Consider the following 23007-nt stretch of genomic DNA (forward strand, 5'->3'; position numbering starts at 1 on the left):
TCATATTCCTTCCTTTTTACAATTCTGGTCTTTGTTCCTTCGTACAAATGTCCATTAAAATTAATGGAAATTAAATTAAGATAGTGATCGAGGTCTACCCTAAAACTCTCATCCACAGACATTCCTGACGACTGTCTGTATTTATTGCGAGTGCGACTGCGCAAGCGGTGCATTCACGCCGTCGTCGCCAGGATCGGAGGAAAGTATTCATGAGAAAACAAATTGGAGGCACCGGGATCTAGCTGGTATACGGGGTGTTTCATAAAGTTTACATCAAACTTGGAGGAGCGTGATGTTCTCGGCAAATTTGTGGATCAACTTTTCTGTCGCGGAAAGTTGAGCGAGAGCGAAGTTGTGTGCTGACTCTCAGCCTTGAAAATTCAAATATAGATTGCATAAACTAATGGATAATAATGACTTTTGCTTTATGCACCATCGAGGTGCCGATCTGAAGCAATTTTAGCGCAGTTTCAATTACCAGGAATGTTCAACGTCAAAAGTCCTAAGGTTGATCCCGAGAAGATCGGCTTTTTCGACCGAGGTAAGAAGTCAATTAGCAAATGTCTCGAAATTAATTAGAAATTAATTATTAAATGACTTTCTGAAGTTCGACGTGAGGAGAGCCGGTGAGCCAGTTTCGCAAGCCGTGCAAGATCTACCGCAGGAGAGATGCGCAAAACGTTGTGGCCCGTTAACTTCGGAGAGAGCACGAAATCGAATTCTCTTTCAAACAGTCGTTTCAAGAGTCGCGTAGAGAGAGAGAGAGAGAGAGATGAATGGTTACCGCGCATTCCCGCGGTATTACGTATCCCGTGTTATATCGATAGGACACACCCTGTATTTAGTAGCTCGCGTGAAATGACCAGGTCATCTGTCTTACGAGGTACCTCCGAAGGGAGACGAAGGAGAGAAAGAGAGGGACGAAGCGTCAGCGGTAGGCCAAGATAATACAGCGGAGAAGGCTTCGGTTGGAAAAAAATAACGAGCGCGATCATCTAATGTCCTGGAGAAGCCGGGGGGTTTTTTCCCCCCGTATCCAATCCAACCCTGCGTAGTAATAGTCTCGCCCTTACTGAGCGAAGTCACGATGCCTTAAGGGTGGGCGATAGACACAGGAGCGTATAATACGACACCTGCTCGCGCTATTACGAGCCTCGCGAACGAACGAATGAACGAGAAAATTTCTGCTCTCTCTCTCTCTCTCTCTCTCTCGTCCTGCGGCAATTCGAGTCACACGTAAACGTAACACCTGTCCGCGCTATTACGGTTTTTCACGAATGAGAGAATTCCCCGCTTGCCCTCGTGTCGAACCACGATCCGCGGAACGATGTCGTTCGCGAGGAAATTACGGCGTGACAAAGTTGAATGATTTAATTGGCACAAAAGCAATAATGTATCACTTTTCTATCAAATTATTCACGCTGTAAAGTAAATTTATTTATCCCGACATCCCGTTAAACAAGTCATCTGTGAGGATAATTTAAAATAAATATCCGACATCGGCTCAATTTTAGTACGCGAAAATAGTTAAAAATGAATGTTTAGTTATCTGCTTTCGAATTATTTCGTTTAACAAGAAAATCATTAATCTATATTCGCAACATTCATTGAACAAACATGGTATATTTTAAAAAATCGTCCTAGTTTTTTGTGCTCCTTATGTCTATGATGTAATTCACTTCAGTTTAGCATGAGAGAATATATCTGGCGAAATCTTTAGATATAACGATAAATCGATGACATACATCATGCCTCTGAATACCTTTCTTAATAAAAATGCAATTTTTTTTGCAACGCGGTAAATGTTAATGCGCGAGTTCCTTTCGCCATCTGTGCGACCTGAATTTTGATTTAATTCGAACTAAGTTTTGTAATATCAGGCAATTACGGAGAAAAGCTCCCCTGCAACCTAAAATAGAGATTATATATAGACAGTAGCTATCTTCGTAGCGCAATATATTTATATTGTATTACCTGAAAATTGAGTAATATATTAAGCTTTGCACTTAGTAATTAATCCACGTTTTCGGGTAGTAAATCAATATTCTCATGACAGCTAGGTTAAATATCATTAAATGTCACTTAGGATCAGATATCGATATTTGACGTCTCTTTTACGTGAAATAATAGAAATTTAGGTGACACAAGCAAATTAATAATTTAATTAGTCCTAATTGATTTATCGGTTCGAGTGCCGTTATAATTAACTGTAACAAATGTAGAGATATCGGAGATTATCCGAGCAGGAAATCATTTACGACGTTTTAAAGGATAAGAAAGCGTGACGCGACGTTCTTTGTGGAGCTATGTCGCGAGCAGACGATGTTAGGGGAGGAATCAGACAGGGGTGGCTCAATATTCGGTCGTTGGGGTCCTTTAAACTGTCGGGTGGCGCTTATCGTCTATATCAATAACGTCATTATTTTATATTATGTCCTACTCTGAAGTTATCTGAATACTGGGGGGAAAAGTTATATACGTCCAAGGGATACGGGAAGGGTCGAGCGTTTTTCATTATATTACAGCATTTATGGCCCTTAAAAGGCCTCCGATCACAAGATTGATATACGAATTAATATGCTCTGTCCCTTCCTTTCAGAGTCTATCGAGATAATGGCATAATTAAAGAAAAAAAAGTTAATTAATAATTTTTTGGGACTTTTGAATTTCTTGCAAAAACAAGCTGCAAGTATAAATGTTGAGGATATATCTTGAGGATGATAGTTGACTCATTTTCCAAACAATTTATTTACGTTATTAAAAAAAAGAAACTGTACAGATGGATGATGGAAAACTGTTAAAATTACTCCGTTCTTTGCACAACCTTGCCTGTCCATTTAACGCGTTAAATATTCAATAAGCGAAAGTGCATCGTAACGAAAATGATTAATATTAACTAACTGCGTCAATATTTATCTCTCATTAAACGCACGCCACTGACAATATGAACTTGACGATCGTTCGGATTTTCGTGAAAATCCAATCGTGTAAAATATACAGTTCGTCGTACTTTCTTAATCCCCTTCGTCGAAAATCGTCATTGAAATGCCCGGCGATTAGCCGGCCGATTAAAATAAAACGCAGACATGCCGACATGCGTCTCCCCGTTGGATTTCGTCACCCACGATCTCGATTGACTCGACCGCGTGCCGGGAACGGAGTGAACGTGGAATTATAGCTCCGCTATTATCTCCTCGCCCACCTGACGAGAAGCGGCGCCGGGGTGACGAAGTCGTCGGCGAATTGACTTGTTACCCCGGCCCCACTTCGACAGCTCCTATACGGTGTTCGGCGTTACGGTATGCATAACGATGCGCGTGTCAATCGAAAAGCGGTGAGGTGTCGCGTGCGTGTCAGCGTGCGTGCGTACGTGCGTGCGTGCGTGCGCGTCAGATTCGAAACGTGGTTGCCGTCGCCTTTGGGCGTTTCCGCAGGGCGATCGTTAACGCCACCGCCAAACCCGCATCCAGAAGTGTCGAATGCAAGACCCGATCTTTTCGAAATTGTCGCTCTGTTGCCGGACATAAACTGCAGAAAGAGAGAAAGAGAGAAAGAGAGAAAGAGAGAAAGAGAGAAAGAGAGAAAGAAAGAGGGGAAGAGAAATAGAGGGGGAGAGAGAGAGAGAGAGAAAGAGAGGAAAAGAGAGAAAAAAGAATTCCGGAATAATTACGCGATGCAGGTAGATGAATTAAACGACGATTGCGTTTGCACAAATTAACGTTGTTAAATGGCAGGGAAGCTTCGTCGATCTGCACCGCGCGCGGAACGCAAAAACGACGTGCAATCGACGTGCAACCGTAAAAATGTAACTAATTTAATTGTCGTATGCAATAATCGACGTTTTATTGTACTCGAATATAATAATGCCGAGAGGATAGTAATTCTCTTTCTCCCTTTCGTCCTTTCGACCGGTGTGCTGGTGTGCGCCGCGCGCCGGTGGAATAAAATAAAACACATTCAAATCAAACGCGGATCGAATAAAGCGGGGGACAAAACAGGCCAAAATAAAATCAATTAAAATAAAATGGGGGGAATGAGAGGCCGAAATGAAACAGAATTAGGTAAAGTGGAATAGGATAGGGCAGCGCGCGAAATGAGACTAAATTAAATGAAGTTAAATTGAATTATACGGTATGGCGCGGGCGCGGGGAATAAAATGGAACGTGATAAGGCAAAAGTAGAAAAGGGTGGCGAAGAGGACCCGGAAGAGTGCCACAAATAGAAAGGAATCGACGACCGCGCGGTGAATTCAACGACGCGGGGGTGACGGAAACGGCGCGGCGCGACTCCGCTCGCGCTCGTTCGTTTCGAACGGGAACGCGCGCGCGGCCCTTGGCACGCTTCTTTTCGCAAAATTACGGCGCGGATCGATCGCGTGCCGCCTCTCTACCCGCGTATATAATGATGCGCATTGTGCTGATCTCTTTTTCATGCGACACACAGGTTCGGTTGCAGGCGGCGAGGAAAGCGGGGGGAGCGAGAGACGAGAGGGAGTGGGGGGGGGGGGGCGGCGGTCGCCGGACGCCGATGGACACGCGTGAATGTTTCACGAAGATACGGCCGATCGACGAAAGGGCGACGTAATTACGAGCGGGCCGCAATTTTGCGCGCTGCGGATATCCGCACTCGATAGATCGAAATCGCGAGAGGCAGGGCAACACGGCAGGTCGGTCAGCGTGACTGTGGGGGCCGATCGATCGGATTCATCGCTGCTATGTGCGCGCGAGCGGCCCAAGACGAGCCCTGTCTGCAACGTCGGCGTCCGCGCGTCGTTGCGAAAATATTCATGCCTGCCGGCCATTCATGTGTAATTGAATTCGAGCACATAAGCGCCACCCTCCTTTCGCCTTCTCTTTTGCCCTCTCTCTCTCTCTCTCTCTCTCGCTCTCTCTTTCTTTCTATGCGGCAATTTATACCGCAATTTCAGGTCGTAGCTGGAAACGCAGACGGAAGGCAGGGCGTATACTTAAAGCGACAGCTACTTTGACATCGGGCAATCACTTTGAGGTTGATCGTCCCGGAGTAATCGAATCGGCCGCGTGTGGCTTTGGAAACACAATTTCGTTATTACCGTGTATTAATGATCAATGCTGATGAACTGGCCCGATATATATTACCTTTATATTTGAAAACGCTTTTAGGAGGAGCGATTTAATTAAACCCTCGTCGTCTACGCGTCGTTTCCTCCAGGTTTTTGAGGTATAACTGGGTAAATGAATCACACCCCCTCCCTCTTCCACCGTGTGTAGCAAAATCAATATTCAATAACGATACATCAATAAACGTCTAATAAATGTTTGGTGAATATCGGGACACATATTAATCTCGCTATCTAAATATTAATCGTTGCAAGATCAAAGCGCGAAACGCAAGCAATTTATACCTCGATTTTTCTCGGACCTATATATTATGTAGGTCGTAGGTCGTAGGTCGTAGGTCTCCGCGAGAGCGGGAAGCACTGTCCCTCCTCCCATCCCTCCCACCCCCTCCGCGTTCTCCTCATTATTTCGCTTTGCGTTATTCAAAAATGAGAAAAATGGGTTTTATTTCATCCGGGAAGAGCGAGATATGCGCTCCGAGGAAAACGGCCGGTCGCGGACGACTGCTTTAAGTTTCGGCGCGTTATATACGTCGGCGGAAGACGGCGCGCGGAATTATGCAGAAGGATTTGATGCCTGGATACTCGCCGCTCGTTCCGCCCGTAATCGACCTTTGCGTGCCTCGAGTGGCCGGCCTTTACACTCTCGCCCTCTTCGTTATTTTTAGTGTTTCTCCCCCTCGTGCGCCGGTACGTCGCGTTGCGCGGCGAAACGCCGTATCGTAGATATAGGTCGAGAATTTTTCACGCGGCGCGGCGCCCCGGCACCTCGTTACGCGTTTAGGCGTAATTAAAAATGCTCGGAGATCCTCCGAGGCGCGCGCCCGCACGTTTATCATTGTTCGCGTTGTTTTACGAGCCTCTAACGAGACGTCCGCCAAGAGCTAGGTATTTCATCCACACCCTCGCGTTCTATTCTTTACAATTCCGATAATTACTGGCATGACGAGCGTTTCGATGAATTCGGGGAGAAACTCATCGAGTCTCGAAAAGGGAATCGATCGCGCGAAATGCGGGAAATGAGGCTATAATCCTCCGAGATATCCCGCACAGTCTTTATTGTACCTGGCACTCATTTTTTTTACAATTTTCGATACAGCGGAATATTTTAAAATTTATTCGCTGTCGTCAACAAAGGGAGATCAGAGGTACCGGCGAAGGTATATATTATTTGAATAACGCTCGTATTTATCGGAATCGGTATTTTCATAACTCTTTCAATGTTTTTAATAAATGGTCAGTGTTATTTGCCCGTATTTTCTATTAAAAACTGACGTTTTATTATTTAACTCATCTATTCATATTTAAAAAAATATCCACCGGATAAAGACGTCGTTTTCAATCATTTTTAATTCCGGGCATAGATTATCTCTAATCCTTTGAAGAGTTTTAAATATAATATATGTATATAATATTCTATCTCTCTCTCTGTCTCTCTTTCTCTATCTCTTCTTTTACGAGAGTACTATATTCGCGCAGCCAGTAATATAAAAATATACGTTCCTAAAATAGAAGTATAGCCCAAGCATGGCGCATTGCCTGACGTAAAAATGGCGTAAATCTTTATTACAACGAATAAAATTAGCGTACTCGTACCTATTTATACGCGTGACACGCGAGTCACGTATTTCTCGGTAAAAAATAAAATCTACCATCTACGTCAACCTGTCTTTATAATCCTGCGAGATATCGCCTAAAGATATATATTTTTCTCTTTCTGGTCGATAAATTCATTTTCGTTTACATTTATGTCACTTGTGTAATTCGCGATACAAGTAGTTATTTTAATGAGGCTGCCAATTGGACAGTTTTTGCGAAAGGATTGGAATAAAAGAGAGAGATAGAGAGAGAGAGACAGAAGGATGAAGGGAGAAAGGGACAGGAGGAGGGAGTATTAAAACTGACGTGCAAAGTGTCCCAGAATATCCTCCCTTTAGAAAGATAGCGGTAAAAGTCTTGATCTTAATAAAAAAATTCGAAATTGCATTTTTCTGAGCCAAGATTGCAAAGACCGTAATTTACCGTGAATTTTTAACGTTTAACTTTAAATGTCTCTCCGTAAATGAACCTGAAATTAAAATTGTATCAAGACGAAGTCTGTTGGAAATCAAATTAAAGATTTTATTAAGTTAAGCTTATTTCGCGACGGGGGGGGGGTGGGGAAATCCGAGAGAGTAATTCCGATCGTTAATAACTCAAAGGGAATTGATGAGTCGATATATTTATCGGAAAGGGGTCGACCCTTTTAAATGGAATAAAATATTCGTGAGGTGCGCTATAATAGGTGGAAGACATGGTTAACCCGGATTGCATAATCATTCATCTCGGCTGTCTTTCCCGCAAACCGGGCGAGATCTCTAAGAATATTCGAGCGTCGTTCCGAAACGGGAAAACGGGGAAGGATGTGACGCCAAAAAAAGAACCAAAAAGACTTCATTCTCGCTCGTCGCGACGTCAGTCAGCTTTTAAAAGGGACATCCGCTAGAAATCGATATTGTACGAACCGGGGAAACGTCGCATTTGGTCGCAACATTCCATCGGCAAGCATCAGCGAGCTCGGGATTTTTTTTTCTTTTTCCTCTTTTTTTTCACATGATATATATATATTTTAGGTAACTCGTCAATATGAAATGAGAACGGCGCGTGATTCATCGCTCTCCGCGACACACGCACGCACACACACACACACACATACACACACGTATATGTTCTGTTAATAATAGCATTATATTTGAAATAGTAATGTTTACAACATACAATTGCAATTTGTTACTACAGTTCCAAGTGTTCGATAATGTCTCTCGCAAAGACGTCACGCATCATCGTCTCGTTCCATCCACGAAATTTCTTATTTCACGCGCATTTCTCTCACGCACACGCACGCACACATACTCTCTTTCGCTCTCATTCTTCTTCTCCTTATCTCTCATCAACTTCACCATATCGTTATATGCTTAAGGGTAGCTCGCGAGTCACGGGGGATCGGGGATGGAAGCGGCAAATCTAATCGCAGACTAACGGCGTCGAAAAATAAGCCGGCGTGTGTGTAATGTACAATAACGGATGCGTGTATCCCGGGGGGGGGAGGGGATGTGGTGCAGAGTAACCGAGGCGACAGGCGGACCGGAAATCAATCAATCTCAAGGTGTGTATTGTCGCATATATTGGTGTATCTGTAAGACGCTCGAGAACGCTATATATCCGATTTTCTTGGGAGCTGTCGCCGGATCTCTCGAGTCACGTGTCGCGACGGCAAAACGTAACTCCCGCTTATATCGTCGTCCCGCCACCTTCCTCACTCATTCACTCACGCTCTCGCGCTCACGGTTCTTCCCCCTTTCGCTCTCTGCGTGCAGTCACGGTAATCGTAGAACTAATTGCTCGCGCAATTAATAATTGTCCTTCACTCTCTCTCTTTCTCTCTTTCTGCCTCACACACACACACTCTCTCTCTCTCTCTCTCTCTCTCTCTCACACTCTCTGCTCGCTTTCTCTCGTGATCAGCTGCTGACGCTATATCGAGTTCTATATGTAATCATAATCGTGTACCTATGGACTATGGCACTTGGTGCAGCTAGAGTTGAGATTTACGGGTTGGATACGGCTTAAACGGTGTGTCGTTTAGGTACTTATATCGTTTAGAGCATTATCGATGCTGTCGTTAGAGTATAGTGGTATGCGAGACACATGGTAATTCGTGCACATATTTTTTTTCTTCCCCGTTTATTATGGTACACCGGGGCGGCCGTGGGGCGGCTCCGGTCCGATCACGCGAACCGCCTCGTTCAGGGCCCGGCGGCCGCGTTTCTAAGGGTTTCCGCCGTCGGGGAGGGGGATTGGGAGAGGGGAGGTCGGTTGGCCGTTCGCCCAAACCTTTTCCCCACCCCTCTTTGCGAGCGTACGCGTCATTAAGCGCTCTCAAATGAGCCAATTTAGCGACACCGCCATATCGCGCCGCGTCGGACTCGGCGCAAGACCGCGTGACCCGCTCGAAAGTGATTTATGATGAAAGGGTCAAGGTTTTTCCGCGCCTTAAACACCCTTTGTGACCGACTTTACGACTTTTCCGCCCCTTCTCGCAGCCTTTAACTGTAACGCGAGCGGAGATAGGTAAATTCTATTAGCCGAGCGTAAAGCGACGTTGATGCAGTCGGCTTTTATGTCGCGCGCGCGAGCCACGGTTAATTAACTCCGGTTTAATGGTTCGCGTTGCGCCGTGAATCATTATTCCAACTATTTTCCTGAAAAATTGTTGCGTGAAGCAGGTGAAGGTAGGGATCGACAGTGATTAATTGTCATTTCAAATAAACGCGACAAATATGATATATATGCGGTCATCCAGTCCAATAATGGTCATTTTTCTCGTCGACTGCGTATCTTCTGTAAAAAAACAGATAATTAAACATACGAATATATTTTCTCTCGAAATTATTAAGGCAGTGTGTGCGCGCGCGGCAAAATCGATCGTCCGTTCCCGTCTCCTAAATACATCGTCTATTTATTTCCTAAACACTCTCTCAGAATGTACGATTTAGGTGTTGCGCGAGAGAGATATTCGGTATACTGCACGAGAAAATATTGACACTCCCGACGCGAGGCGCGCTCGGAGCCGTCAGCCGCGCTCACGTCAGCGGCCCCATCGTCGTCCCTTTAAAGCGCTTGGCCCTCCAAAGGGACGCGAAAGCGTACCCAGCACTTTGCGCAACGAACGGGAGCGGCTGCATCGGGCCGGGAGTGAAACATTAATCGCGTTACTTCTTACCCTAGCCTTACACACGTACGTATTGTACTGTACACTTCGACGGTCCTCCCGTCGTGAGCGATCAGCGTAAGCGATTCTCTCGCATCGATTCGCTTGACGGCACTTCCGTCGCGACGACGACCCGCTATTGTAATGTTCGGTGCTCGCTCGGAGAGACGAGCGAATTTGAAATAGGCCTTTCGTCCAAATCGCCACGCGCAAAAAGTCCCCCATGCTCCGAAAGAGTTTAGTTCCGAGATCGAAGATCGAAATCGATAAGTTTCGCTTTACGGAATAGAGTATTTTTTACTCGTTTTCTTTTCTCGCAGGGCGATCGAGATCGCGGTCGACGAAACTGTCATGCCGATTTTTTGATTCCGCTTTCGATTTTTATTTCCCTCTCGCGTCAACCCGCGATCGTGGATCGACCGATCTTCAACCGCGATCGAGGAAATCGCGCGTATAGATGCTGGAAATTCTGCATTCTATGGGAATCAGAGCAAGGCTGAAACTTTTTGCGGGCGACGATTTATTTATGCACGCGGGAGACTCGCGTGTTGCAATCAATTCCCCGGTGCTATCCGTAGAGTCCGCGGCGCTTTGCCTCGTCCCAAACCGGAAACGCTTTGCGCTTTAGCACTTTGGGTTTTCTCTCCTGCTAGAAAAGCAGCTTAAGATCGATCGCACCCCGTCAGTCTTGGTTAATTAACAGTTTAGATCGTATCTAACCGGGATCGATAAAAACGTTGCTATTCCAGAAGCGTGCAAAGATGCTCCACAAACACTGATGTATATTGCAGAGGCATGAAAAGAAATAATCCAAGCTTACGCGGGATTCCCTTACAGAATATATTAAAAGTCTCTTTCTCTTTCGGTTCATCACGTATCGTATTTCCTGCTTGTAAAAACCTTAATCTTAATATTTAATTAAAAATTAATTAATTTCATTTGGCGGTCGCGGTATAACTGTAAAAAATTTTTGACACTAAATTTTCTCCGCTCACAGTCATTAATAAATTATACATATATATACGTATGTGTATACGTATTTCGGCCAATTTCTTTTCACGGCATTCCTCTATCTGAAAGAATGCATTTCGGAAGATAATTATACGCTTTCATCCAAGCACAGAGAATTAAGAATCATCCTACGCGAGCGAAGTAAACAGCGAGCGCTACATTAGTAGACCGTATGCTTAATAATTGACCGACGTTCCGAGTGGCCATGAGGGTCGCATGCAGCCCTGATGAAGTTATTCTGAGTCTCGAGCTGTCCCGGTTTATAGTCACATAGTAGACACATCTATAACACGGATGAATAAAGAATGCTTTGTTAACTGCGCCTGACCGACTGACCAACTAACTCTCGTTAACAATTCGCCCTTAGACCGAGAAGTATATACCTCAGAGAAAATGACGTTCCTATCCACGACAAAGATAGCAAAGCGATAACGGTGACTACGTTGACAGTTTAACTACGTTAAACGGTAAATGTACCGATCGCACCTAACTCGCCGGCTCTAGTAGTGAGATTTCTCGGAACGCAACTCGTACCGCGCGGAAATCACCCTTTCGTTTGCAAACTAGCGACAAATGAAGACATTTTTCTTTGACGTAAAATCACATTTTACGTTAAGGTCGACCGAAAGATCCGCAATGCATAGACGAAAGATGAATCAGTAGGCTTTGGAAGTATCTCGGTACAACGCACGCGGCGCGATATGGGGGTACAATTAATCACAAAGAGCGTTATTAATTGACGCGGGTGCGAACGGTCAATCCGGGGGCTAACTGACTCCGATTAGCGATTTTAGCTGCCTCATTCCAGATCATGGCCCTGTATTGTAAACGGGTAGGGGAATGAAAAATACTTGGACGGTCGATTAATCAACGTTGGCGCAACCGGCTCGTATATACCTCGTCCCCGTCGGCTCGCCAAGTTCGGCGCGGTGGAGCCTTTAGCGGAAACAAAGGGGGATTAGCGAGCAACGCGGATTACATCGAACACGGATCGCGGATTTTGCGAGGAAATTCATGCTAGATATTACGGCTGAATTACGGCTTCGTCTTAACCCCTCTCCTGACGCGCGCCGCGAAGTCAAAGTTCCGGCTAATATAATTTTCATCGGTGGGAGGAAGCATCCTCGCGCGATACCGTAACTCGGACGGGACCGGGCTGAACGCCAAAGTCCCCGTATTGTCCGCGACGTTAGCGTCGGACCGTGATCCGAAACGCGATACAGCGAAAAGTCCCGAACATAGCTTAATACCTTGGGAGCGGGAGCGAGACTCCGACGATGCCGTTCCGTGACCCGCGAAATAAAAAGGAGGAAATGTTACACGGGGTGTCCCAGATTTTCGCGCCCGCCTCTGCCTTCGGATCCGCCAGATTTTTAGGCAAACTTTTGGAGCCAATATTTTTCCTCCGGGAAAAATCCAATTGGCGCGTTTGCTCCCAAGGTATTGAACTGGATTTTTACATTTTTAAAAAATCCTGATGAACGAAACGGTGAATATTTATAATGCGCGTTCGACGAAAGAAAAAAAAAGAAAGGATGGGAAAATTACGATGCACCGGGGTTATCTCCGTCGTGCTTGAAAATGCATCGGAGGGTTAAACGAATTGGCACTGCGCTGAGCTCGATTAAATTATCGTTGAATTTTATATTCGTTCCATCGCGGAGCCCTCGCTCGCTCGCTTACGACGTAATAAATGCTAGAGTGGTGACAATAGTCCCTCCCCCCTTTTCGTTCTTACAATGTAATAAGCGTGAAAGTGGTGATAACAGTTTCTGCCCCGCTACTTTTTTTTCGTCCGAGCCTCGCGGAGAACTGAATAAAGGCTTCGTGAGCCTTAACCGGAAGCGCATACATAGGTCACGTATAAAATGTCAAGAAATTTGATACGTTATCAGTCTTGATCTACCCATTACTCAATTATCCCATTATTATCGTGTCTACTGTAAATTATTAGTTTCCTCAACATTGTAATTTATGATCCTTTCACGTGAAAATATTATACATGTAAAAGGGTACACCGCCGGTTAAGGGTTGAAAGGTCTATCTTGAAAGATTATCCTTCGGGGGTGGCAGAAAGGCACGCTGTACTGCCTGCTCGATTTAACCCTCATAAAGATTACCCCCGCAACACACACACGCGCATAATATTTACAGATATTTGGATATTGTACACTTTGCGGAATGCGGAAAACGGTAGAATTTCGACGAGTCCAATTTTCCGCGCTACGGAAAAATAGATTATTTTACGCCAATCGTCATTTCATCGCGCACGTCGTAAACAAATAACTTTTGCGTCCCTATACAGCCTCTGTTCTCGAAATTTATTTATGTATTTCGCATTCATATATTTCGAAATAAATTTCGACGAAATTTGTTTTGAAATTCTTTGCGAGCTTATCGAAATTAAACCGATTCGAATCCTCGACATTTTCACGACTGGTGATTCGTGAAAACTAGAAACTTCCATATAGTTTGGAAGAACAAAGTTTTTTTTTTCGTTACACCTTGCACGCATCCCTCGCGTGCAAATCGTGCAATTACATCCCCATAAATCATAATCCAGCTCGTCATAATTCAGTGCAAGAATTCAGATTCGCGTTCGCGAATTAAGTCTCGTTAATTAATCGCTAAAGCTGCGCAACCGTACATCGATCGGGATTATTTAATTAGCAAGATTAATACTTGACGAGAAAGAAGTCGTAGAACCGCATTCGACGTTGAAATATGGACCGGAAGAATCTCGCGAAAAATGATCCTTTGATGCGATCTTTAATTATTACTAGTCGCGAGGGGCTGCGTGCGCTCGTGCATGATTCTGATTCGCGTCGAAATTCGCGTAATTCCAAAAATAAACGTAGAATTTTACGCTTCTCTATCTATCGCGCGAAGATACATATCCATCCAACAGTTACAATGCTTCTCGTATGTATTATATTAAACATCAACTATATTTTAAGGCCATTTTATGGGGGAGTCGCGCGGAATCGTACAACATCAGCGAAAACCATCCCTTCGTTTCTTTTGCTTCCCCACCCCTTTCTTTCCTCCCCCGCAATCCTGCGTCCGACTGAAATTCGATACGATCGCGATCCCGTTTCACATCTCGTCATCGGAGATTGATACCCGGTGTAACTCCAGCGAGTTCAATTCTCTCGATGTCGCGGATACGGAAAAATAAACCTTACGGCTATCGCAGGATTGTTTCTGTTATCATGAAAAAACACACACACACACACACACACGTAGGTATCACTTTCGCGTGCAGCTAGTAGCGATATTTGATCTCGTGAAAATTGCAACGGTCTCGCGATCTCTGATCAGCACGGAACTATAAAAAAGCGGTCGCTCGCTTTTTCTTTTTGCAAACAATTTCTTTCTTGCATGACAGTTAATAATAGGAGACGAAACGACCATTTTTGCAAAACGACTCATTCTTCCTCGCGCGACTTGCGGAAATTTTACGATAATCTTTCATTGCAAATACATTCATTGTCTCGGTCGATCGAAGGTTGACTTTTCCGCACACGAAGGTAATTCTTGTAAAAATGTGAATTTAGTTATTTCTGGTGATTTTAACTCGTTAACTAATCATTAAAAAAGAAAAAAGGTAAATTACGTACGTGCTGCAGGATAATATCAAAGACGAAATTATGTTCGCTATATACAGTACGAAATTTAGCACATGGTATATTTTTTGTTTTTTGTCGCTGTCAGTTATTTAGGTCGCACAACACACGCCGTGCGAGTAACACAGCTAGATATCAAATCTTAGAAAGATTGAGCTAATATTGCAAGCCCCACCGATTTAATAGATAATGACAGAGCAGCCATGCTCCGGTCTCTATTGTCGTTGTGAAGATAAGTTTCCGGCATTTGGCGGCCGCTTATGATGCCTAATCGGATGACGAAGGGATTAGGGAACTTTATTTCCGCGGAAGATAGATGATCTGGGGAATTGGCTAGGGCCGACGTGTAAGATTTAGAGGAACAGTATTCTCCACGCACGAGAGGCTGCCAACTGTTTTTTTTTTTTAACCGCATGCATAACTGTTGCGGTTATTCCTCACGCGCGAGGAATCTGCACGTCTTAAACGAATTCCAAGTTCACGGGTGGCTTTTTTTTTTCTTCCCCGGGCACGGAGCTTTTCTGCCGACACCCTAAGCACTGGCGAAGCGCTACGATGGCGGTCATTTTGTTAGAATGGATTGAGCCACGGGTCTACTATTATTTATTCCTAGATCCGTGGTACCTTGGGCTTGTTGTAGAGATCGGGTTTTGTTTCGCTTGTCATTAATCGAACCCGTTGCAACGGTCCGGACGCGGTGTTACAACAGAGCGACTCAGTGGGGACCCGCGTTGAGCTCCTCAACCACGTAGCTTACACTGAGTTAAAAAACCCCCCCCCCGGCCCCACGGTGTGAGACCTAACCCCAAATAGTTACGCGTCTCGTAATGACGCGGTACTCTCTATTTGTGATTCTGACTTTAAATTCGCTTTTTGGGTTGTATTGAGGGCCACTCACCGCTATAAGTGCTTAGAATGGAACGCAGCGATTGTTGACTCCGGAGATCACAGCAATTCATAAACTTTGAGCAGCCCGGGATAGGGAGAATAAAGAAGTCGCTAGGGCTAGTGGATATATTTCTCACCCCTGGTGGTTGTGACCTCGTTTATGTGATCGTACAAAAGACGTCCACTGACCGACTTCTGTTCTTTGATTCCTCTGATCCTAGTACTAGACGCAAAAGGAAATACGCATTCGATAGACCGAAACACATTTCTCGATACAGTCCCCGATTTATTTAATTAATAGAGAGGCGGGAAGAGCTCAGTATGAGCGAAGCGGGAGATTCGATAAGTCCATATTACTAAATCTTTTAAGCAATCAAGGAAAGTTAGTTGTATTTGATTTGACGAGGTGCTAAAATCACCTACCAAACTAAATTGAACGGAGTGAAGAATAGAATCTGTACCTATTACCGTGAAGTTCGACATAAGTGACTAGATAATGTGTTTCAAGAGCTGATGCGGATGGTTGTTGAATAAATAAGGATGCGGACTGTGTTGGACGCCGTTCTCCCGCCGAATTGAACTCGAGTGATCCGCGTTATGTGTATTGTTGGTCGGCATTGTTTAGTTTTTGCGTTCATGGACTACGTCAGGGGCGACAGACTTGTCTTAGTAGTTATATATATATATGAATATATTGATTTAGCTAGCGTTAGCAGTAATCGAATATTTCAAAGATAAGCCACGGCTATGGAGGCAGGGCTGGGGGTCAGAAGTTTAGCTAGTAAAGTTTTAGTAGGCAAACACGAAGTACTTCGTAGAGTTTTGCTAGGGAACTCGTGTGTGCACTAAAGCCTATCGGTGCGGTGTGAGTGGAATGCCTTAGAAGTCTAGTATATCTGGATTGCTGGCGAAGGTGTACCGGCACACTAGAGAGCGGGTAGTTCGATGGGGGGGGTGAGTGCTGCGGCTCGTATGGCAAGTCCTCAACAGGGACGTGACTACGTAAAAGCGGCTTGGGACCAGTGAAGTCAACAGATCACTCCCACCTGCTATAAAAATTGCGGACGGGGAAAATTACAATAGAGAGACTTGCAGATAATGGAAGTTGGTTGCAACGCTATTACCCCACCCCCCCAGTCAATCTTGTGAAGGAAAGAAGTAAAGGGAAGCGATGCAGAGCCTAGCTGTGTCGCGCTAAGGGTGAACATAATTAGAGCGGGAAGATTAGGAAGCTGAGCGAGACAGATTGATCTCGCGCTGTGCGCCACTTTGTAAAAACGACTGTCGATAAGTGGTAGTGGTAACACTAATAGATCTCCGTGTGATTGATGACTGTTCAAGTTTTTTGGTTAGCTGAATGGGGAATTAGCAGCCTCGATCGGTGTGTGGAAAAGAATTATTATTTTTGCGAGAATTGTGACACCTAGTCTGCTGTGACGGCTGGCTGGCACTGAAGATCCCAGTTAATTTTTATATCTTTCTGCTACTTGTGTAGATTGCGTTAGTGTCTTTCAACGAGGAGCCCCTTTGAAATCGATAAATCAAAATAAAATAATAGCGCGAAGATCGCGCTGATGTGTTTTGTTGGTATTGGTGTGGTATTATGACTTAAGGGTTTACGGATATTAGATATCGAATTCGTCGAGACACCCTTGTACACGGCGAGACGCCGATTTTCTCCGAATATAAAAAAAAAATGGGAAGGGAAGAAGGAGGGAGGGCGACTATCCTAACCTACCGTATTGTACCTCGTGTAAAATTCCAAATGAGATGAAACACAAACATACAAGTATGTTTGGTAAGATATTGGAAAAACACAATCAAGATACAGCAAAATTGAAGAAATAATAGGGAAGTATCATAAGTGAAATTTCAGTACATAATAGGTTTTGTATAATCATAGAGCGTATGACAACATACGAAGGTTTAGAAAGTTATGATAAATTATGAAGCTAATGTCAGTTCACCTCCGCTTCTTTTCTTCCGTTTTGTGGGAATAATCGATTGCTCTACAATGTTTGTTAAGGACGCGGAAGAATTCCCGGCAGTCGTGTCTACTAGGGATAGGTAAATCTGGGGGCACGTCACACGGGGAAGCATTTGTAGCGCATTTTCCTGCGAAGCTCACTGTTCAGAGGAAGCTGTACTTTATGCGTTCAAAGTGAAATAAAGCGCGCGTGAAATTGCTCGCGACAAAAGCCGCTCAATGACGTCAGGACAGATCAGGTGCTAGGGATCGGCCGACGAGTAATCAAGTAATGCTATGGCAATTTTCAACGCAAACGTCGAGTTTTTTATTTTCACGTATAGATTGACCACTGGGGTCAATGAGGATCTAGCATATGTGTGACTCTTAATACAGCCGTTGTCTCGCTTCTCTTTCTTTCCTTTACTGCTTCTGTGCCCAATAGGATAGTAATAACGTCAAGCTCCAATCTTGCTCATAAGTCTTAAAGTTGGAAAAGTGCGACTAATTTTTATATCGTGAAACGATCCAATCGTCAAGCTTGATGGATTGGAACGTGCGATAAAGCTAGCTTAGCGTAAGCGGACTTACACGCGGAAATGTTGGAAAAATGACAAACACAATGGAAGGACGGGGGCGGGGGGGCTGATCGTGAACAGTAGGGGAGGGGTAGAGTGGGCGGTCTTGGCTATTGCTCGGGATGCGAGTGGGTTATCTCATCTACACTTTCACTAACAAGACTAAGTGAAACCACAGAGTATGAAAGAGCCGGGAAATATTAAAAGAGAAACTACTGGAATCGTGCCGACAGAGATAGCCGTTTAACCGGAATTATGTCACGTCGTGCACCCAGGTGGGTGATTGTGGATCGTGTATTATAAGGGGATGGGTAGTGGTCTTAGGTGGGTTAGTAGATGATGACATAGTGGAACGAGTTTTTGTTGCTACAAGAGTGATAGAGAATATAAGATTTATAGGTACATCTGCGCTAAGGGTCTGGAAGTAAGTGTGAGCTTGTTTTCCTTTCTCCCCTGACATCGTGTTTTACCCTTTTTTTTTGGGGGAGGGTTTTAGGTCACGGAGTGGGTGGATGGTGTTTTGGTAAGCCGTTTAAATTAAAACAGGCGTACGCGCGCGATGCAGGGGGGGGTTTGGAAGAAGATACGGGAAGAACGGGATAATTACGACAGTCAGTTATTATTATACGAGAAACGAATCGGCTTCGCCGCTGGTGATGCGCATCCTACAATGGTAACATAAATTAATACACGGCTGATGGGCTGAGCAAAAAACACAAAAAACAATGTGTGTTCGGAGACATTACTCAAAATTACACTTGGGGGGAAACTGCACGGAGAAGAGAGAAAAAGAAATCGCCGACAAGGCCGAATTGGTAAAACTGTCGCAGGTGAGTTTGCGTTTGTTGTAACTACGAAAGAAAAAGATCTTGCCGGGAGACGTAATACTGCTCGCTTAGAAATTGCTTATACGATTATAAGACAGAAATTCTAAGGCCGAATCAGGATGACGCAGTATTGATTGACGATTTGTTAGAGGCAAAGCGTTGCCGGGTTAGTCGGTTGAGCACATCTAGGCTCGTACAAGGATACGCGATTTTGACCCTAAGTGCCCGATTATTTTGGGGGTTTTCTGCTAATGCGCGTTGCGCTTATCAATTTGCTGACAAATTAGATAAAGACCACAGAGTTTAGACCGAGTGGAAAACGGTTTTCGGAAAGGGATATTTACATCGGCTACGAAACTAAATTATTTTATATATAAACATTAATGGTATAAGAGGAATTGCAATTTGGTAGGGTATTTAAGAGCAAGGTCGACCGATCTCGAATCGTGCTACAACAGACATAGCCGCCCCCCACCGTAGTGGAAGCATGGCTATAGAGCCTGATGGGGAGGGGGAAAGGGAATAGCTGGTTCCTTTCTGCGTGGCAGGATAGGAGGGAAGCGTCGACATATATTTGCAGGAAAAAAAATGCTCCGCTGGCGCCATATGTCGGCGATTTGGTGAGGAGAGGAAAAAAAGAAAATAAAAAAAAGAAAAAAAAAAAAAAAAAAAGAAAGAAAAAAAAAAAAAAAACAAAAAAAAAAAAAACGAGATCTCTGACAAGGACGATGATATAAATTATACCTCCGAGGGTTTCGTTTTATTCTACCCGGAAGAGAGAAAGAGAGGAAGGTGAAGAATGAGGGGGTGTACACGTCGCACGCGATTCTCGTTCGGTATGCTTAGAAAAGAAAAAAACAAGATAAAAAAGAAAGTGAAGAAGAATGTATTTACAAGGGTATAAAAATCTCGGCAACAAATGATCATGTATACAATGTAAAAATAATTCGATCCAAAGCGTATAGGCAGAAAATATCAAGTGAATCAAAGTCAAGTCATCTAATTTATCCATCGTGATTAAAGTATATCATGATTATAAATAAATTATACGATCAAAACTTTCAATAGAGAGCGGCGGTAAGCTCTGATCACTACATGTTTCCGAATTCGCTATGAAATGAAGAGATAGAAAAAACATATCAAACAAAAAAAATAAATTAAAAAAACCATTGGTGGAGATGAGTGGCGATCGTAGCCCAGTTAAGCGGCGCTCAGACGCGTATTAATATAACATAGAAGGCGGTCCGAGCCTATATAAATAGACTAAGCTTGAGAAGAATTCTTAAACGCGTTTACCGTGGTGCATCGAACCGGCATTCTTTACTAAGTCTAGTTTGACTCCGCTCTTTCAAATCGTTAGCGGACAGAAAAAGTATCCAAAAACTTTACGTACAAGAGAAGTACACAATTATTAACACAGAAACAATCATGACTCATGATCGACATATCCACTCAAGGAACCCAAAGATTGATTTTTAACATCTCATTGTCTTTTTTTGTGCCTCCTTTATAACTTGTTAAGGAACCACAGACGCCTGCGTAAAAAGGGCCCACTTCGTCATTTAGTAAGTCTTTCCCTAGTCGAGTCTATTCTGTAATGATACGAAGGTTACTATCTAATGACATACGATAGAAATTGGCGTTAGGTATCAGGATGATTATAGTACGACTCTAAGCTGTTTATATAGATATATACAGCTTATAGTATGTAATATGTATTGGATCGACAAATATGGTCTGTACAAAAGTTGGGGCAAAAAAATAAATTTAATCTCAATGGCTAATCTGAATGTGTTATATAGGACAGAAAACTATTTTGATATATAAAGTACTACCATGAGAAGTCGTATTCTACAAAATTTCTTAAGTGTAGTTAATTCATTCGAAATAGCAGTCGGAAATTAAATCGGATCTATTTGTCGCTGATTGCCCTGTTTCTGGAGACTGTTCTAGAGGCATAAGCTAGACAGCATAATATAGTATGTATGGATGTCATTATAAAACATTATATTAATATAGGTGACACATGTAAATAATATATAGTGTACAGATGTGAACGTGATTACTAAGTTGGATTAGTGATACTTACGAGTCGGTAAGAATGAAAGGCTAATTTTTGTCTGCGCCTCCGCCGGACACGATCAACAAAAAGAACCACAGAAATACAATAGAAATAACGAATTACGTTGTTATTGTTAAATTCGAACAGCATAAAATCACCAATCAACATGATTTAGGCCCTCACGACAGGGGGGCCGCTAGGTTCTACTGCTACTTTCTACATACTATACGTAGATATTAGAACGACGGTAGCGGTCCAGCATAAGATAATAACAAGGTGTTTTCATAATGGCGCGGGAAGTAATCAAAGAAAAGTTGTATATCGCTTTAATAGGCGCTCTAGGCTACCCTACGCCGGATTGATGCGCCGGCGGCTGGTACCTGCTCCTCCAGGAATTGAAAAAGTTATACTGTTTACATAAGGTAAAAATTAGGACTGCTATTTACTCACTTAACTGTAATTATTTAACAAAAGAATTAAATTACTTCGTGAACAAAATTACGGGATGAATTAATTGTTAAAAAAAGAAACTGTCCTTAACTGTAACACACGTACATACGTCTTCTTCGACATCGCCGTAACGCGTTTCGTTTATATTCTTCTTTTTTCACTGGTTTAATATACAATCCGTCGTAACTGTCCCGCGTATCGCACACAGTCTTATGTTTCCCATCTGCTTTCCTCGTGATTTCAATGTAGTTTATGTCCAAACATCTTTATTCATGTTCTTCGTCTTATTATGCAACTTCGCCCCCGTCTTGAGTGTGGGGACAGTGGTCTAAAAGGCCTTTAAGGGACCGATCGCTCGCATATATTCACTATTGCGATTAATAGAACGTTAGCGTAATTGACGAGGTTTGTTTATGTCGAAAAAGACTTTTAGCAGCTGACGTCTACGCATTAGATTCAGTTATTTGATTTCTGATACTTAAATGCCCGTGTGGGTTGTGAGATTATGGATGTAGCGGCTTATAATTTAAAACCATTTTTGTCCCCACTCGTGTGAGATTAGATGGATGGGTAGGTGGCAGTCGTGGACGCTTGCAGATCTTCATCGTGTTGATTTCCCGGCCTCTTTGTTCGTTCCCTCTCATTTTTTTCTCCTCGAGATTTGTACCACATAGATTCGACAAGTCAACGAAGTTGCACTTGATAATACGTAAATGATCGTGACGTTCCGTGACCCGGTTGGTTTACAGTCCTTTACTTTTTATTTATTTGTGAAATTATTCGATTTTAAGTTTTGAAATTTCAAGTACGGCACACGCACTGCTTGCGTTCCTTTTATACACTGGTACGATTAAGTCCCCTTTTATTACAGTGCAAATTTTATTTATACGCTTTACGTTCTTTCATTGTGGATTGATGCTTCTGTTCAAAAGTAGATAATATGATTATATTATTCGCTCTCGGCGTTACTACTGCTTCGCGTTCGATATATACAATTTACATTCCGGATACATTGTTTCACACTGTGCGAACTTATATTCGTCCTATCTACGTTATCGCGGCTTCCGTTAGAGTTTTAAGCAGTTCATTAGAGCGTAATATGAGGCGTCGAGTGTCATTATGGCGTATACACATGTTTCTCTTCCTCCTTCCCTTCGTTTTTAGAGCACTGCACTCTTGTTATATGAAGATCTTAAGGATTGTAGAACCTCAGTAAAAAGGGTCACGTGAAAAGTTCGATTTACGATCAGCCTAGCGTTTCCCTCGTTTACACATTTAAATTAATTTGATATACCTAACATGAGATACTGTATGTTTTACACATATGAGGGCTTTCTTTGTTATTTTATTACTATCGCCTTCTTGGCGATTTGATTGCCGAGTTCTTTATCAGCCTTGGCCACAGAAAGAATCGTCTCTCTTAAAAATCTTTAACAAGAACCAATCAAAGAGAAATAACATTTGCAATAAAACTAATGGATTCGCAATATTCATCTCGTAATTTCAAATAGACTCAGAAGAAAGATAACCAATTGAATGATCAAAATAATGTATATAAATTAAGGAATATAATTTCTTTGTAAAAAAATTTATTATCTGCGCGTAATATGATGTAATAAGCGTTGATATAAAAACGTAATATATTCTCGTAAAAAAGAAGAGAGGAAAAAAATTACACTTAATAATATAAGGTGGACAAAGGTGGCAATTTCGATAAGAAAAATAAATGACGATCGTATTACAATATCTTT

This window comes from Temnothorax longispinosus, chromosome 11 (genome assembly GCF_030848805.1).
Source record: "Temnothorax longispinosus isolate EJ_2023e chromosome 11, Tlon_JGU_v1, whole genome shotgun sequence".
NCBI lineage: Eukaryota > Metazoa > Arthropoda > Insecta > Hymenoptera > Formicidae > Temnothorax > Temnothorax longispinosus.